This window comes from Hermetia illucens, chromosome 3 (genome assembly GCF_905115235.1).
Source record: "Hermetia illucens chromosome 3, iHerIll2.2.curated.20191125, whole genome shotgun sequence".
NCBI lineage: Eukaryota > Metazoa > Arthropoda > Insecta > Diptera > Stratiomyidae > Hermetia > Hermetia illucens.
The window spans coordinates 63,221,291-63,238,596 of NC_051851.1; the positions used below are offsets into that span (position 1 = coordinate 63,221,291).

At 40.8% G+C, this 17,306-nt stretch overlaps 1 protein-coding gene across 2 annotated transcripts in view; it reads left to right on the forward strand.

Annotated features, from left to right (window-relative positions):
- Positions 1-15,277: 15,277 nt before the first annotated feature.
- Positions 15,278-17,306, forward strand: part of LOC119652286 — a 315,864-nt gene continuing 313,835 nt past the window's right edge. The window contains exon 1 of one of the 2 annotated variants that reach the window (XM_038056281.1): positions 15,278-15,914. The gene's annotated coding sequence lies outside the window, so the exon portion shown is untranslated. The remainder of the gene's footprint in view (positions 15,915-17,306) is intronic. The other variant, XM_038056282.1, reaches the window with a different exon arrangement.

Below are 17,306 nucleotides of genomic sequence, written 5' to 3' on the forward strand. Positions count from 1 at the left end.
GGCCATCACCTGAACGTCATCGTTCCCGGTTGCGCCTTAGCTATCCCAGGCCTTTCCGGGAAGTCGATGCCACCGTCAGAACAAATAGTGCTTCCCAGATAGAAAAGTTGATCGACACCCTCAACATTCCGCCTGTTAATGCAAATATTAGTACGATGACCAGTCAGATTGGGAACCTTGGCTCTGTTGGTCCGACTCTACTTGCCTCTTTTTCCAAATCCATAGCCATTTGACTAAGGTCTGTGACTCTGTAAGCGAGCAAGCAGATGCTATCAGCATAGTCGATGTAATTGAGGAATGATGCCGTGGCTATTGAAGTCATCCATGCCCTTTGGACAAGGCAGCATGAAGAAGCACCGATAAAAATAAGGATTCCACTTTGGACATCAAATCGCTCTAAGATTTTGTCTAGACGAAACACGTCATATTCTGCCCCGCTCTGATAATAGCTATTAGTTTCTCCGGAATGGAGATACTCCCTTTTCATGCTTTCGAAAGCCTTCTTGAAATCCATGAAGAGCGGAGATCTGAACTCCGAACACTACTTTAAAGTAATCTGAAGGGTGTTAATGTGGTCAGTGCAGGTGGTTGCAGAGGAGCGAAAACCGGCCTGCCTTTTGTTAATCAAGCTTTCGGCATGTCCTTTAGTGCGTTCCAGGATGATTCTAGCTGTTGCCTTTGCGACGGCAGGCTGCCTCTACTCATTGCAATCAATGAGTCACTAATTACTTTCGTACGTGAACGATGACGAGTAGCATCTTAGGAAGAGCTTTTTGATAGCGACCCAACGCTCGAAATATTCTAAGGCGGATTATTCAAGGTATGCGCCGTGCGATCAAGAAGGTAGCTACCCTACTATGGAACGACAGCTGATAAGCGACCATTAGATGATGATCTCTTTCGAACTAATGCCAGGACCTCTCCTAAGCCTACTGCTAATCGCAATGTGGTCAATCTGATTGGTCGTCCATTTGACGCGCAACTGACTTTATGACAAGCTCTGTGGTCGAATAACATACTAACAATGACGAGCGGTGGCTGGAAATTATAGAAATTCACAATTTTGTCACCATTATCGTTTTGGCTATCAAGACTCTGTTTCTCTATCACATGATTCCGCAAGATGTTGTTAGAGCCTAACTTGACATTTTTCTATCATGTTCACTGCATTCAAGTGTTCATAGAAAGTCCCCTTCTCTGTATCGGAGGGGCGTAAGCCCTTTACTCGTAGTACTCGTAGTTAATGTCCTGTCTGAAATCGACCCCTAGCTAATGTAGGCGCCCTTTACGTATGCATTAATCCAATACCGGATTGTCGTTTGTTCTCGCTTGGTCTTCTGGAGTACAATAGCACAGTGTCGCAAGAAGTAGAGAAGTCCTCTAGAGAATTTTACAATTTAACCTCACTTAATACCAGAAACTTCAACGTGTAGCGGACGTTCTGGAGGACCTTGATAGCTATACGGAAGAGCGTTCGCACATTCGAAAAACCAAATAGTGTCCTGATACTACTAGCCGGAGGTCGTTACTGATAACTACCTCTTTATTCGAGGCATTAGTTGAGAGGTTCCAAATTTGAAAGTTGCTAGCCTACAAATTGTTTTTATTAATCGCCTTTGATGACAAGCAGGGAATACTTTGAGTGAATTCTTAATATCACAGGGTGGTCACTATATCAGTGAGGTAAAACAGCAATACATTAACAACGAATACTACTAGCAAGGTCCCACCCACTCTGAGTCCCTGAGACTGGGTGTTGCATGGTTTTTTAGATTATAGTGAATCAATGCTAATCCTTTCTCAAACGGGTTGCGGACCGTCTTATATATTATCTGAATGTATAAAACAAAGAAATCCATAATATCCCGAGCATATTCTCTTAATGTTAGTCTTTTTTGTTTTTTGCATTTTCTAATCAATACGATGTCACCCTAGAGAATCGTTCGAAATGTCCTTTGAACGGTGGAAAAGATGAATGAGTAATTAAAATGTTCGACATCTGCAATCCTATGTGGGACAGATTAAGTCCCAAATGACAACAATCTGGAAGTATCATTAATTAAGTTCAAAATGAACATGCTCTTTATTAGACTTAAGACATCTCCACTCATCCATTCAAGGTTGTAAGATACGCCAGCGAAGAAAAGATAATGATGGCCGCCTATCTGCACACATATGGAGTCTGTAGAGTAGAAGATGCAGCTTTCATGAAGTAGCGCAAAGATAAATTCAGTAAATTGCATGGAGAATTTGCAAGAGTGGTCAGCGGAAGTACTAGTTTAGATCTGCATATATTTGGTTTCCTGTTTCGATTGTGGGTCGGCGTTACGTTGGCCTCACTCGTCGCACTGGTTTGTGAGGCGGCTCTCCTCCATCTTCGATGCACTCGCGGTTTATCTTTACAATTTGAATGACGGCCACGACATTTTCATTCTACAAGACTAAGTAGAAGCGAAATGATAATTGCAAAAGTTGTCTGGAAGATTATCATCGAGTAATTTTCAGCATTTTGTGACTTGGCACAATTTCAAGAAATAATTTATAGCCATGAATGCACTGAGGAGATTCATGCACGCACTGTGCGTGGACAGTGGAGCGTGGTGGACCAGTAACACCGACTCATCTTGAGCTGGATTCATTCCATAGTAGGAGGTTTATTTTTAAACTCGGTCGAGCGCAAACTATCACTACATGTGTGTACAATTTGTGCTGTTCTAGCGACTACAAGAGGAACAACACAAAATCAATCTTTTTATGAAATAGAGCAAAAGATCGCGGCTAATACAACGTAGCGGGAGTCTGATGAGGTTGATGAGGTCGTCGCCGTCCCAAGATTCAGTTGGAGTAAGTTTCATGACCAGAGACGAAGTTGACTAATGTACGTATAATCGCTTAGTATGTATTACAATCCTGAGTGCGTACAGTAACGGGGAGTAGTATTTTGACTCTAATGTTAGCTTTTTTTAGCGAATTCACTATTGCTGCAAAACAAATCACAGTTAAAGCCGCTGTTCTTAAAATTCTAATTGTCTGAGCTGTTATTGAATCCTTTTCACAAATTCAAATACTTTCATAGCCAATACGTTTGATATTGATTTGATATGACATTATTCCCCGTCCAGACAATATCTGCTGCTGTTTGCCCTCAGAAACTCATCATTTGTGAAACCTTTGCATCGGCTGGATACTATCAGCAGTTTGGATGATTTATTTTTCAATCATCACATATTCGAGAAAACGCCATAAGACTACACTTTGTAAAATCAATCGCATTTTTCTTTTTCGTTTTTTTTTGTTGCATATTTTTGTCCTCTACTTTCGTAATTATTTCAAATGGCGCCCAATGTGGGGTTTCAAAACGGTACGTTTCAATGAATTTTAATTCTGGAGAATAGTCTATGTGGCTATAAACTTAATTTTTGCTATATAGCGACTGCATTATCGTCCTAAATTAATTATTAACGGCTAGGCTCCAGGTAAACTATGCTATGCCGTGCGCTAAATGAAACCTTCTTAACATCGACTCAATGCTTTTTTTTGGTTTGTGATTTGTCCGTCTTTCTGTCACGTCAAATATACTTGAAAATGGCTAAAATTAATTTGGTAATCGCATGTCTTCTGTGAAACACTTTACCTGCAATAAGTGGAATGATTTTGTTCTGAGTTCAAAAGAGTGATTCCTATACCTAATTTCCACCTAACTTTCGAGATACGTTAAAACATTCGGGTTGGAATTGTGCACTTCATAGTGTAACAGGTTACGCCTAGTAGTTGGTTGCAATAAGTTCCTATGTGTAGGACACATCATTGCAGCCGATTTCTGGTCAATATTTCTTTTTCCTCCAGGACTTGTCGAGAAGCTTGCGCCCATTCACTCCTCTGCGCCACGTAGGTTAGAGCAGTTCATTCGAAATATAAGCCCAATTAACGTCCACGCCTTTGCGGGCAGACTGCAGAATCGAAGGAAGGCACCATAGAGACTATCACAAATTCCGTTGAGTAGAGAAGTGACTGGAGAGAATGACAGAAAAATGAAGCCTGATTGAGCTCGCAGGTCTATGAACTTGAAAAGTACAGGAAATAACCGCACCGGGCGTGGAAGTTTTACCAATAAGTCATCAGGACGAGCTATATATATCTCGATGCTCATCCTTCCGAGATAAAGAGGTAAATCTGATTTCCGACCGTATGTAGATATTGGAATGATGAGATGAGTATTTGGATGAACTGCTCAGCCGATGAATTTGTTTAAGAATTATAAATCACCAACAGCAGATGGAACCGACCAACTTGAAATATGACCATCAGTTGCATCATCTCTTCATCGACTTTAAGGCCACTTATGGTTGCATATCATCAGAGAATTCAATATCCCGACTAAGTCAATAAGACTGACTGTACGAGGCCCGATAAAAGCAGCAGGATCACAGTTAACACCTTTTACCATCAACAATGATCTAAAATAAGAGGGTGTCCTGTTGTGCGTCTTTTTTAACATGGCCTTGGAAAAAGTGATCCGTGATGCTGATGTTAATGGGAAAGGCATCGATCCTAACCACTGGCATATTCAGGTGATATCGATATTATGCGAAGAACAACCCGAGATACACAAACTGTCTACATCCAGATTGAGTTGGCTGCCCTTTACTGAAGACATGATGAAATACATGATGATAATGTCAACACCGAAAAGCCTCGCGATTGCATCCAGATCAGGCTCTTGGTAAAATAAAATGGGGAAATCGGAGAATGCGGCTTTGAAACCATTTTTTTAAGCAAGAAAAATTACGTATTCTAAGCCGGTTTCGAGAAAAGAATCTTCTGAAAAATGCTTGGTTAAAACAAAATGGATGGATGCTCCCGTGGCCTAATAAGAAGACATAGTTGAACCTCCCTGAGATGGAGTGATATCGTAGACCAGGATGCCAGACAGCTTTTAAGGATATCGAATTGATGGGCATCGGTAGAAAAACGGGATGTCCAGAGTTCCTTAATAAGATAGGGCTAGATCGGATGTCGTTTGTTGCAGCGTTAATGTGCTGTTCTGGTAAATTGCAATTATACTCTAGTGAATACTTAATTGTGGGTATAAAGTTCATCTTTGCACTGCCAGATAGCGATGACATTATCCTCTTAACTGTTTCCTGGCTAGGCTCTAAATGGCGTTAATGGCAAATATGTATAATTCCGCTTCTATTCGGAGGAGAAGTCTGTATCCACATGTTAGGGTGGCTTGGTATTTCATCCACAAGAAGTAGAATTTCAACAAATGTAATACGATTAGGAATTGTGATAAAGTGCTCCTTCCACCTTGCTATCGTAAGTGGGAAGCTGCCTGTGCATCTTCTTTACAGGAATATCAAAAGCCTTACGATAACCTGCAAGCAACCTCTTGATTTGTGATAGCATAAGACAGCGTTCTTCCATGATACGACACAAAAAGGTGTTCAAGAAGGCTTGGAGGTTTTGAGTAACAATGGGGTTCACTTCCATGTAGCAATAGAGAAAAAACACTAGCACAGAATAATTTCAATTTGATCCTTGTGTTGTGATAACTGCATTTCCATATTCTAGACAAAGCTGTGAAAGTGAATCTAGCGTTCGGTGCCACCATCAGCAGAAATCGCGCTACCTAAGATGTACAAATTAATCTACGCCTTTGACGTTCTGCCCATTAACGCAGAGAGGAAGAGTGCCATGACCCGTCAGACCCCTTGGTTTTGTTGGTGTTTATTTTCAGTCCAACTCTATTTGCCTCTCTTCCTAAATCCATGACTCAGTGAGGGAGTAAATGGATGTCATCAGCGTAGTCGAAGTTATGAATGTCATGGTCCATTGAATTCTTCCACGTTCTCCAGATAAGGCAGCGTGAAGAACATCACCGATAACAAGAAGAAATAATATCAGTGGCAAGCTGTAACCCAGAGAGCCTCCACTTTGGACTTCCAATTCCCTTCAGATATCACTTTTATGCAGCACCTGAAATTTTTCGCCATCATATGTCGCACTGATAATTGTAATCAAATGGAATGCTCCTCCTGTGTAAAGTATGCCAGATGCACCGCCTTTTCATGCTGTCAAACGTTTTTTTTCAAAATCGGTCAAGAGCAGATGAAATGAAGATCTAAACTCCTTGCACTGTTCTAAAATGATCCGTAGGGTGTTGATGTGTCGTTATCGTGGATAAGGATTTGACCTTTAACGTCTTTCACAGGACATTCGAAAAATTTGCGAGATCTTTCGTCATACGGTAAACCACTACGTTCTGCGGCATCTTACGTGTTCCTGACCAGTGACAGCAAATTTCCTTTTGTCACGAAGCACACTACGTTGAATTTCTTAGGGTTTCGCACGGGAGTTCGAGCCCGCCATGACTCGCAGTCGTCAATAAAACCTTCAGTCCTTTTTTAAGGTTTTGTGTGAAACAAAAGAGAAATGTGAATTTCATGTGGAATTCCGCTAATAGTACTTTCCAAAGTATAGCAACTAAGTCTTACTCTGCATTGGGAAATCTACCTAAATGAAGTTAATAATAGTATGTTGCATTGTATAGTATGCATAGTATATTGCATGCGACTAGCAGTACTACTAGACTAGTATATAGCATGGACAGACAGAGAGATGATACACAGATTTTAATTAGATGTTTTACCAGAACTTTAAGATTTTGTGTAAAACAAATTCTTATTGAAATCACATGCAACTACATTCACGGCGAAAGAGAGAATTCTCCAATATGAATCGGTACAGATACTTCCCGTAATCATCATGCCCTGACAGGAAATCGGTCAGTTGGTAACTGCATCCTCTTTTCCTTAAGGGGAATCAGAGTGCGAGTCCAGGGATCTCTTTATGAGTCTTTCTACCTTTGATGCCACTTTTCCTGTGAAACTCCTTTTGCCGCTAGTCGTATTTTATCTCTTTTTCAGGTAGATTCATTTTTATTTTCTCGTAGAGACAGCGTACCTCACTTTCCAGAATGTCCTTCGGGACCATTCCCGCAATAACACGTGCTGCCTCGCCTGAGATTGTGCTGAAGGCGTTGCAAACTCTTAGCACTACTAAGCAGTAAGCCATGTTTACCGTCCTGATTGGTCTCACACGTTGGTTCTTTGTCCCTGACCGGTACTGTGTATAATAGTGTAGTGCGAACCACTCCGGTCACAAGTAATCTGCGGGTGTATATTGGACCTTAAATGCTACGCATAATTTACGCTAACGACACAGTAGTATTTGTCTTTTTCTCACAGGCTTAAAGCATGTGTTTCTAGAAATTGATCTTCGCGTCAATCATCATCCCCAAGTATTTGACAACCGGCTTCGAGGTGATGATGTGGCCAACACCACGAAGACTAATCGTATTTCTTCTCCTACAATTGGTAATTAAGATCATCTTCGTTTCTTCTTCCGCAAGGTCAAGTTGAACCACCTCTAGCTATGGTTTTACGTCCCCATATATGCAAAAAGGGGGTGTACATTTTTTTCACCAAATATAGTCATGTGGAGTATCAAATGAAAGGTCTCAGTTAATACTTTCCGAAGTCGGTTTTAGTTTTGGCATTTTTTGGAAAGGTTGGGGGTACGAGGGGTTGAAAGTGATCATTTCTTAAACTACCCAACCGAAAAATCTGAAAAAAATCAAGAGGCTGCCGCTAGGAAATACACACAACCTCTCATACCTGAAGCGTCCAGTTTCCGGTTTCCCCGATTTGCTTTCATTGATCCATTCATACCCAACTAAAAAATCTGAAAAAATTAAGAAGCTGTCTTTACATAGGCCCCAAAATACCCTTCATACCAATATCTATTCAAATTAAGTATGTTTTTGAGAAATTGACTAGAAACCCTCCTTAATTTTATTCTAGTCGTATTCGTCTAGTATTCGAGTCATAATCATAGCAATATTGATTATAATATACCATGATGTCCCCGAGTTTGGTCAAAATCGAACTATTCCTGACGTAGTTACAGTAGCTCAAAGTAGTGTCTTTCGTATAAATTTGACGTGCTAACTGCATATATGTTACCTGCTACGTACAAACAGAGTAGTTTTCCACTCAAATATACTTACACAAGAAATACACAAAGCCTTTCATACCTGTAGCGTCAAGCTTCCGGTTTTCGACTAGTTTTGTTGTATTCGCAGGACTTTTTTTTAAAACATTGCATTTAAACTTAACAAGGTGTTGGATTCCGAATGGTCGCAAAGATCTTCCAAAACTCTGAACGCGTTTACCTCGAAATCACATTTTTCAAATCTTTCCCTTTTTAAGGTTTTGTGTAAACACAAAACCTTATTAAAATCGGTTTACCGTCTGTCTGTCTGTCTGTCTGTCTGTCTGTCCGTCTGTCTGTCTGTCTGTCTGTCTGTCTGTCCGTCACACGCATTTTTCTCGGAGACGGTTATAGCGATTGACACCAAATTTGGTGGGAAGGTGGGAACTGTGAACGCTCACACATACAGTGAGTTACATCCTTTTACGTTGAATTTAAGGGGGGTCCCCATACATGCAAAAGGGGGGTGTGACATTTTTTTCATCAAATGTAGTCATGTGGGGTATCAAATTAAAGGTCTCGATTAGTACTTTTCGAAGCCGGTCTTAGTTTTGACATTTCTTGGAAACGTGGGGAGTGCGGGGGGTTGAAAGTGATCATTTATTTAAGGGGGCCATTCTCAGAAACTACCAAACCGAAAAATCTGAAAAAAATCAGGAGGCTGCCAGTATATGGTGCCTTGGCTCCGAAATACCTTTTATAGCGATATCTGTTCAAAGAAAGTTAATAATAGTATATTACTATAATTTTTTGTAATTGGCTGGAAACCCCCCTTAAATTCATCCTAGCGGCAGTGATGTAGGCTATAATGTAGAGCATAATCATACCAAGTTTGATGGAAATCGCACCATTACTAACAAATTTATAATACGTCGAAGTTGTTGCTTCTTTGAAAATTGAAGACTATCAATGTCAATATCACCCGAAAGTGGACATATGCATATATTACGTGTTACGTACTAAGAAATACACAAAACCTTTCGTACCTGAAGCGTCCAGCTTCCGGTTTCCCGACTTGTTTTCTATGTAAAATTTTGTGGATCCAGGATGAGCTTAAGGAGTTTCACAGTAGATTTTCAAAATATAATAATATTATATTACTAACTTTGTTTGGGCAGATATCATAACGTTGGGAATTTTGAGGCCTAGATGTCACGGGCACATATCGTCATAGAGAGAGAGAGAGAGAGAGAGAGAGAGAATGACTCCTTGAAGCGATTGACCCTTTTCGGATTCTACGCACTCCTTCCCTTTGCAACCATTATCAAAACTAGTATCTGCTTTGAAAAGTACTAATCGAGACCTTTTATTTGACACACATAGCTGCCATCTGTGAAAAAATATGTTGTATCTATCTTTTATGTGTATACCAGCAATCACTTCATAGATGTGTAGGGGTTTACACTTCCAAACCTTCTACGAAATTTCGTGTCAATAGGTACAACCGTTTCCGAGAAAAAGGCGTTTGACAGACAAGACAGTAAATGTTTTGCGGAAAACAATGGTTTATTGTCTGTCCGCCTGTCTGTCTGTCACACAAATTTTTTTCAGACGAGGTTATACAAATTGGCACCAAATTTGATAGTATGGCGGAAACTGTAAACTGTGTGAGATGCATCGGTCTATGTGCAATTTAAGGATGGTCTCCATACATGCAAAAGGAAGGCTTCGTTTAATACTTTTGAAAGGAGGTTGCAGTTCAATGCACAAGGGGGAGGGCGAGGACTGAAGGGCGGTCATTTCTTTCACGGACCTAACCAAAAGATCTGAAAAAAATCAAGAAGCTGTCACTATATGGTATCTTGGCTCCGAAATACTCTCCATACATAAAGTTAATAATAGTATTTAACTATGATTTTCAGTAATTGACTGCTTTGCCTTGAGTTCATTCTAGAATCGTGGTCTAGGTACTAATGGGACAAATGACCGCTCACATGCTTTCATATAAGAAATATACAAAACCCGAAGCTTTTCATCATTCTTCTCAGGAAATAAGGGATCGATCCTAATTATTTTTTATCGAAATAGTCGCAACACTCGTCATTATGGCCGACTTCGTTATTTCTAGTTCGGGCCACAATTACATATCTTTTAAACAAAACTGTATATTTAATTTTTCATCATGGGGTTCACGGTTTGTTCAGGAATGCCGGAAAAATTGGAGCAAATATTAAAGGAAAAGTTCAATTTCAACATCAAATACAACCCCGTGTTCAAGAACAACAAAAACCGGATTAACTTTTTTATTTCATTCTTTCTCTTTAAAAAAAACTCAAATTAATATTTTATTTCATTTTTGAAGGATCGTAATTTGAAAAACACTCTACTAATTACGCTGTAAGTGTAAAAAGTGTCCTTAAAATCTTTTGGGAAAATTTGGGAACGTGTAAAACGTGGGCGCGCTTTCGGCTCTTTGCAGCTACTGACGCAGCCTCATGGACTCGATTGTGGGTCTCCTCTTTTTAAAATTTCTTCTTCTATTCATTGGCTTACATAAAAGAATCCCTACCTTTATGTGGTCTAAAGTGTAAGTGATAAAACTAGATTTGTAGATATGCAACAAATAAAATGTAAGAAACACAAGGAAAATGCATTTACATATATTTCGACACTTGTCTAATCCAAACTCCATCCGAATATCACGGCTGAACATGTCTATTATTCGCAACAGACTTCTCAGATGGTTGTCAGTACCAGCATACAGCTTGATGTCATCTAAGTACATTAAGTGTGTCAGTTCGTACTTAGCACGTAGGCCATACTTTATTGCAAAACCATGCCCTCTAGCATCATTCAGTAGCCATCAAAGGGGTTCAGTGCCATACAAAACCAAAGGGAACTCAACGAATCCCCCTGGAAGATGCCCCTCCGTATACGGATGGGCTCTGAGGTATAAGCACCCTCAGATGTACGGACTGATAAGGTGGTATGCCACCCTTCCATGACTGTCACCAAGAACTTTATTAGTTTCGGATCAATGCGATACAGATGTAGGATGTCGATTAGCCAGGTATGCGGAACGCTGTCGAAAGCCTTGGCATAATCGATATAACAACTGAAGAAGTTTCTTTGGCCTCTAGTTGCTTGTGCTACAACTAGCGCGTCGATAATGAGTTGCTCTTTACAACCCCTTGACCCAACTCGGCAGCCCTTCTGCTCCTCGGACAGAATGTTGTTGGTCTCGAGGTGCGCATTGATTCTTCCACTAATAATGGACGTGATGAATTTGGAGAGGGTTGGTAAGCAAGTGATCGGTCTTGTGTCTGCGGGGTCCTGCACCGTGTCCTTTTTAGGGATAAGATAGGTAATCCCCGCAGTGAGGAAAGGTGGAAATTCCTCCGGCCAACTCATGACCTCATTTATACTGCGTGCCAACCGACTGTGTACGCTGGTAAATTTCTTATACCAGAAATTCTGCACCCGATCCAGACCTGGGCTCCTCCAGTTCTTCGAGCTGTTTATGGCTCGTCGAACTTCCTCTTCGGTAACATCCGCAAAATTCATGCCAGGTGTATTGGCATGGCGGGTGCCTTCGGCGGTGATCCACTCAGCATGCTGGGCAGGTAACCCCCAAAGTCCACCCCAATACTCTTTCGCTTCCCTCACCGAGAACTGAATTGTCTGGGCGCTCGCGTATGTTGCATTCTGGACACGTCTGGAATAGCTTTCGCCATTGCGTCGTAACCGACTGCATATGACAGAAAGTTTCTGTTTTAGTGTGTCCAGAATTTCAACAACGGGTGTCTCACAGGGGATGGCATAGTTCCGGTAAACCCTCTGCACTTTATTTCTCACCCGTCGGCTGGCATTGCCAGTGCTGATCTGAATCAGTCTAGTAATGTCCTGCCTTAGTGAGTTCCCCTGACGTTCCAGACGAATTTTCCATGGTGGATCTCCTCTCTTTGTCACTAAAACCAATAACACGAAAGCGAATCTTCTGACCGTGCAATACACAAAAGTGATTGTAGTTGCAGCAGCGACATATCGACACACAATCGAGATGCAATCTCATCATTGATTTGAGATAGAATTCCCGGAGTTGCTGGATATGCATCTAGCCTGGGAATACCTGGTCTATGCAAAAGATCCATATCCGAGAATTCTATACACGCTCTTTGGAATTCGTCCTGAACCTCAGCGGAAACCTCAGCTGGACGGTGGAGAAGAGTGCTTCGGCGAGTACCGAAGCTGTTACCTGCAGTGCGGCGTGGTGTTGTTGGTGCTGCCGCCTCTGCCCCCATCGACTCTCGGTCACCAGTTTCCCCGATGACTTCAAGTCGAACACGCTCCCGATGGTGGTCGGGATTGTGTCGCTGCGAGTAATAAAGCGGTACTGGTCTGCGACTCGCAGCACAGTCACGTGCGCGAATGGCGGGAAACGCTCGACGAATCTCTGGTGCAACAAGGGGCGGTAAGATGTTGTTCCCGCCCCCGCCGTTATTTCGTAGTAGGAGCGAATGATGAAGAGGTTCATTTCTTTAGTCCATTTCATCCGCTTCCTACGCGAACCTGCTGAAGTGGTCGCCACAGATTTTGTGGCGAAACAGCTGCAGCAGGCGGAGCTGTGCTCCTGGTAGTCGTGGCGCCTAGACGCCGAACCGCCCCACGACTAGCGGTTTCGACGCCGTGCTGTCCATTACGAAAGCCCGACTCAGTCACCAAGTCAGACGGCTCCCGCCGGTTATCCGTACCGGACCTTAAATTTCTCCTTCTTCTCATTTTTGGTGGTGCATTTTATCCCTAGCTGCCAGGTGTTGAGATAGCTTCCTTAGTGAGTAATCTGCAAGACTGAAATGTTCCTGCACTTTCCTCACCTACTCCCTGAGACGCTGGGGTGGCGTACAGCCATTCAGACTGAAGCTATCCATCCTTCCTCCTTTCACAACCGGGCTTGGGACCGGCTTCGGCGGAGTTATTATTATTGACAGTAGTGCTATTTCAGTACACAAGCTGAATCATAACCGGTGAAAGCAGTTTCCAAAGTGTTCCCTTCTATTTATACAACATGTTAACAAAAAGAGAACGTGTAATATACCCATCTAAAGAAGACATTTTCAAGAAAAAGGCACAATACAAGAAGTAAGAGGCTTAATGCGGCTTTGACCGGCCCTTACTTATTTCTCAAATCGAATATGACTTTCATATTCTGATCACATATGTATTTTCAATCAAAATCAATTTTAAAAGAAGTTTTACAAAAATAGAACCCGTCACAAATTTCGAATTAGCAATAAAGGAGGAAAGGGTTCTGAGATACAAGAAAAAGGCTCTTTTTAAGGTTTTGTGTGAAACAAAACCTTATTAGAATCGAGACGATGCCTGTCTGTCCATCTGTCTGTCTGTCTGTCACACCCGATTTATTCGGAAACGGCTAGACCGATAGTCACGAAAATTGGTCAGAGTATGTAATCCGGTGTTCCCTTTACATGCAGTAAGTGGCGCTATCTTGTGTTAAGTTTAAGGGGGGGCCCATACATGTGAATGGAGGGTGCAAATTTTTTTTTCACAGAATGTAGCCATGTGGGGTATAAAATGAAAGGTCTCAATTAGTACTTTTCAAAACTGATTCAATTTATTGGGTGAAACATAGGGGAGTGAGGGCTCAAAATATGACCTCCAAAAAGTGTAACAGGTCTCGTTCTCAGAACCTATCCAACCGAAAAATCTGAAAATCACAGTGGTGCATCTCTACGAAATCTAGGCCTCAAAATATATCCCGTTCCGATATCTGCACAAATAAAGTTGATAATAGTATATTTCCACATTTTAGAAATTTACCCGGCACCCCCCTTATGTTCATCACAGAAGTACAGTGGCATGCATATAATGAAGAACATAATGCACAGTTTGGTCAAGTTTGAAAAAAATCCAACCATTATTAACAGAGTTATAGGGGGTGAAACTTTACAATTTTTTGTGAATTTCGTGCACTCTACAACCTGCATGACGTCATCATCACATATCAATTCGTCAATACCAGAACGAAATGAGTTCTTATGAATTGGGTCCCAGAGAATTATTTTGTTTTAGTTTTTTAGTTATCTGTCAACCAGACATGTGTGTATGAAAGTATATAATATATGCGTGCTAATGAACTTTGCGGGCAGTGCCTAATTCAAATAGATATAAAAAGTAAATCGGAAATATGGGTACCATCAATTTATATACGTACATATATGTGTACAGCATTCGGAAATAAACAGTTTATTTGTTTAGGGTGAACGCAATATCTATGGCTGTAATATGTACGTATGTCTCGTAGTTTGGAAAAATATGAAGGATTATGTTGGAATTGTAGTTATATACGGATAGAAAAATGTACGTTAAAATTTATTACATAAGATGAACACAAAATCTTTATACCCGAAGCGCGAGCTTCCGGTATTCCGACATGTTTTAATTAAAAAAATAAATGTTCGTTCAGAATCGAGTATTTTGTACGTAAAATAAGTGTGCAAAGTTTAAGCGAAATCGGTGTAGAGGTTTCCGAGAAATTTTGACTGAATTCTTAATGACGGTCAAGGAGATTCAATTGTCTATAAATCGAAAAGTGTTATTCCTAATTACGTCAAATTCAAAAAAAAAAAAAAAAAGAAATCGCTTTTCCGACCATTTTCCCTATTATTTTAAAAGTCATAATGCAGTAAAACCATTGCAATTTCAAAATTTAAATTTTAAAGTTTCAAAAGTTACCAGATATGTATATGTGCGAATGGGTATTCTTCTGGATGACATTTTTCAGGAAATGATCTAAAAGGCCAAGAAAATAATAACTCCGAAAATTATTATGTATTGAGTGAAAAGGTCTCTCATCTTATCATAACTGAAATGGGACCGGACGTGCATTTATGGCTTTGCTTTTATTACTTTTTAATCATTTTTGAGGACAATTTCACTAGAATTTAACGCCAATAAATCTTGGAATTCATTCTCCAGAAAAAGATTCTTTACTATTCTACTACTAAGCTCCCAAGAGACTTTTTCAATGAATCCCATAGAGTTTACAGATACTTTTCTCCGCCACTCTACAGTGGGTAATGATCGTGAATGACACGTGAAATCACTGCTTCAATTGGGACTGGGATAAACTGCCTGAAGCCACCTTTTACGGAGCGTCTTGCACATAGTTCGAACGATCTGTAGACTTGAAGATTGCATGGTGCTTGAGGAGATACTCTTCAGCCAGTCTTGAGACCAACCTGTATGGGTTGGCTATGTTGGCTTGTTAGGTTGGAATATTTGTTCCTTAGTACGTTGGCGCTTGATCTGCAGTACGCCCGGTCGTGGATCTTGTTGGGTTGTTGCTTAGTTGCGTTGTATTCACTCCACGGTTCGGGATCGCATCTTGCAATCGCGCGGTACGGTCATATCGTGGCTAGTTTGTTTCACTGTTTCATTCGGGCTACAGCCAATTATGTATGGGCATAGGAATTATACATAGTGTATGGATGTTTTTAAGAACATCTCTTCAGTACTCGTTCCTGTTCTTTTGTTATGGCTGCTACTGACCTTCAATGGTAACCTCTTGCAACGGTGCCGCAGTTATAATTCCTCTAGTAATAGTGTGATAGAAATCAGTGATCATATATTGTGTGCTATTATGATTAGATGTTGAAGTGCATTTGTGGTCTAAATGTGTCATAAGAGGTGTAATTAATACAACTTGTTCTCATTGAGTTCCGATAGTAGATAAGTCAATGCAAAATAGGAATATTTTCACTCAAGCCTCTACGTACTCTGCTGGCGAGTGATTAGTATCAGTAATTTGATAGTGCTTAGCACACATACACACATATTTTCATCAACTGTACAGAAGCATCATTCACTAACGATTGGATATTTCTTGGATTGATTACAGAGTAAGATCTTGTTTTGGCCTTCAATTTATTTTTATGGATCTCCCTGGTTGCAGCATGAGTAACTTGCACTGGTATCAAATGGTTTTGGTATTTAATCCTCGAGTGCCAGGGCAATGCTACTTGCTGCGACCCGTATCGACATCATGGATTTCTTTCTTTTCTCCACAATGTAGCTCGTATCAAATTTTGCGCACGTTTCACTACCATCTTCGATTAATTGCCCTATCCTTTAGTTTGAGGCCTAACGACGTTGCAAGCCAGTGAATGAATAGTTTCATTATGTTATGGACTCTTCGGTAAAGTCGAATCTTCAGCGAAATCGTACAAAAAGCAGATAGCAATTGCTTATAACGAGAGTTTCGTTTCCATAACTTGATTATTTTCAATTCAATTTCCTTCAGCGGTAATGAAGGGTTCATCTAATATAAATATTTTCATAAATCATATCATCCATTTTCAAAAGGATAACTTCTGAAATAACCTGTCTTGTTAACTGAGTCTGCTATATTAAATTCACTCTCACTATTGAAGGCCATGGCTGTAAGCGTGCCTACTTTTGATTCCCTTTTCAAAGGGATTCAGTAGTTAAAAGCTCTTAAAAGCTTTGAGACTTCGTACCAAATCCCTCCGTTTTATTCACCTCTACGCTACCTTCTTTTCATCCTTAGAAGGTGGAGAGATCTAAAAACTTACCACAGGTTCCTGTCATATAATTATGTGAGATTTTTAGTAACTAAAACTCTTTTTTTTTAAGGTTTTGTGTGAAACAAAACCTTATTAGAATCGAGACGGTGTCTGTCTGTCCGTCTGTCTGTCTGTCTTTTTTTTTTTTTTTTCATCGTTGGAAGGTGGAGAGGTTCAAAACCTACTGCTGGCTCCTGCCAAACAGTTATGTGAGACTTCTACTCACTAAAACCACCTCCTTCCTCTTCCACTCTCCCCACGGGACTGCTATAAGCATTGCATCGTGGGGCTGGATCAGTTCTTAACTGCGGCGCATTATTGTTCGCTCCCTTTCTTGCTTTCTTCGCAGTTCTTCATGCCTTAGCTGTTCATGAATCATTTTCAGCTCAATTACCACTTGATTCCAAGCCTCCGTTGATTCCAACATAAACTCCACTATATTTCCAGGTGTTAAGCGCCTGTCTGCGATCGCCTCCAGCCTAGTTCGGTGTGCTGTGAACCTTGGGCACTCAAACACAACATGCTCCGCATTCTCAGCCACGTTACCACATCTTGGGCACCATGGTGACTCGTCGTGTCCAAATCGATAAAGATAAGCCCGATAACCTCCATGTCCACTTAAAAACTGTGTTAGCTCGTAGCTTAGTTCCCCGTGATTCCTTTCCATCCATCTTCGAATGTGTGGAATGATACGGTAGGTCCAACGGC